We start from the raw sequence: 2500 nt of genomic DNA, 5'->3' as shown, positions 1-2500 counted from the left end.
CAACAACAACAACAACAACAAACTTTCTCCCAGCGAACAAGCCACCAGCTAGTGTCTAAAAGACTTTTCTTACCACCCATCCTTACACACCTCGGATGCCTTATTCCCCTTCTGAGACATCTCCTGTCGCCGGTACTGCCTGTCGCGCTTCATGCTTCCCGGCCACTGGTGTCTTCATATTACCCTTAAACAGCTCGGGGTGAAAATTAGATTAAATGCAATTAAAATCCGCCATCACAGCACCACCGCCCGTCGCGTAGCGCCCTCGTGGCGCTGCGTTTCGCGCGCTCGTAATTTAGCCATTTCGGCATTGTTTCGCTAACGCCATTAGCGCCACCGACGTACGGACACGGACACCTTACCACCAGCATCACCGGACCGGTTCGTTCCTCAGCGCGCGAAGCGACCGTTCACGGAAAATGCTCGGGAAGAAAATCCTTTACCAATTCGTGCTCACTTCTCACGCATTGCCACACAATGGGAGGGTACTTAAATGGTGATATGGTCAAAATTATGAAGTAGAATGTCGGCTCCATGGCTTTCTTGGATACTTCAGTACAAAATGGTTACCCGCCACACTCAGTGAGCTGTCTGCTTTCATCTGACAGAAGAGAAGAAGAGGTTTAGATATTTTTAGTATCCTTTTAGGATTTGGAATCTAAAATTTTCTTATTTCATTTACTAGCTGCATTTAAATTGGTTAACAATTTACTGCGACCTGCAATAAAATTATCAACTAGTCAGCAAAGTTAATTTTAAAGACATGTTACTAAAATATATGACAAATCAACATTAGCTTGTTTATAGGGAAAGAAAAGTGCTTCTGAGAACGCTACCTAAGCAAAACTAAATCTATTTTGACCAAAACCGTTCCCCTAAAACACTGTGATAGAAACGCAAAACCCCTAGGAGCTAGCTACAATGGCACACTTCCATGGTCGCTTCTCTCTATGCATCCATTTACCAGGAAGGAGCGCCAGGCACCGAAAACAACAAACCGGAAGACCGACACCATTTACGCCTGCTCAGCGATCATCATTCTTCTCGGCGCATGAACCGGCGCAACCGGTCGAAACCGGGCACACAGAGAGAAAATAGCGGAAACGCCAAACGCTCCGTTCGGTCCGTTTGCTGGAATCTGCAAATAAAGAAAAATCGCTTTCGCCCACTCCGGACCCTTGTCCGTCTGTTACGGTGTGAGTGTGTGTGTGTGTGTGTGTGTGTGTGTGTGTGTGTGTGTGTGTGTGTGTGTGTGTGTGTGTGTGTGTGTGTGTGTACGTGGCGGTACCGTAATTAAATCTTCGTTTTTCACTTTCCATCGGCATTAGGCAAAGCAAGAAAGTTACCAAACGAAACCACGCTTCCACTCGGTTACGGACCCATTCCTCCAAAAACAACGAGAAAAAAAAAACAAAAGAAACATTCCAAAGTAGAACTCGAGAACATTAGCTACAAAAGATTGTTCCTCGGTTGCGGAGCAATAATAAAGAGAAGCAAAAAGAAGGACAACCGAAACGTACAAAGTCCGCAGCGCCGAACTTGCGTCTTTGTGTTTTAAGCACTTGGCCTAAGAAACGGTTTCCGTTTCGAGTCCCGTCAATAGGCCAAACCGGTAGCGCAACGCAAACGACTGACCTCACCTGATGGGCCTGGGTCCTCGGTCCTCGGTTTTCCGACATTAATTCACGCGCTTGTGCCATTATAATTGAATGATGTTTCGTTCATTAGACGAACTTTCCTCTTGTGGCCATTTTCAGCCAACCTCTCACCCCGCCCCACACTGACAGCCGGACGTTGAGTTCAGGGCGGACGAGAACTGTGACTCCTGCGACGTAGTGTCAAAACTTTTGTCAAACTCCAGCTCCACGTGCCGCAGCTGCTGGAACTTCGAGAGCGCCCGGACCACGCCAAGAAGATGTAAACTCGCGTACGGGAGAGCTTTTTTAACTTTAAATTAATGGCCGTGTGATTGCGAGTCAAGTCAAGTTGTCAATGCCGACGATGGAGAATGTGGTTGTGCTGAATGTGTTGGTACCATTTATCCCTCAAGTCTCTTTCAAGCCTTCGCTTCAACTCCTCGGCACTTGCTCCGAACAAACTCCGAAGCGTGCGGGAAAGTATGACAAACGATGAGTTGCCAAAAAAGAAAAATGAAGGGCGGACCAAAAAGACGTCTGTCCCACCAGAAGACGTACGTGGCATGACATTCGTGTAATCGTTATTTAATTTTTCCTTCTGCCAACTTCCCAGTTCCGGGTTCCGAAAATTTGATGGCATGCAATGTCAAGGGACGGGGAATATAATTATCGGGGACGAATTACCTACACCCTACCGCTACCACTACCGCTTGCTCGCCAAGGGGGGGGGTCTAGGAGTTGAAGAAAATACTTTCCACCAAAAACGAAAAGGAATCGTTGCTCGTTGCGCTCGTGGTGTGAGGAGGAAAGGAAGGGAGGGAAGGTTCACAAATTAATTTTTAACATTCTCTTTCCACGCTCGG

General features: G+C 47.1%; 1 protein-coding gene across 1 annotated transcript in view; it reads left to right on the top strand.

Moving 5' to 3' along the window:
- The window catches only part of LOC125960194 (neural cell adhesion molecule 1-like), a 217958-nt gene that overhangs the window by 211792 nt on the left and 3666 nt on the right, over positions 1–2500 (top strand). The gene's annotated exons all lie outside the window — the stretch shown is intronic.

Source organism: Anopheles darlingi, chromosome 2 (genome assembly GCF_943734745.1).
Source record: "Anopheles darlingi chromosome 2, idAnoDarlMG_H_01, whole genome shotgun sequence".
Lineage (NCBI taxonomy): Eukaryota > Metazoa > Arthropoda > Insecta > Diptera > Culicidae > Anopheles > Anopheles darlingi.
Note: the sequence above shows the minus strand (reverse complement) of the source record. Positions and strands in the feature narration are given on the sequence as shown.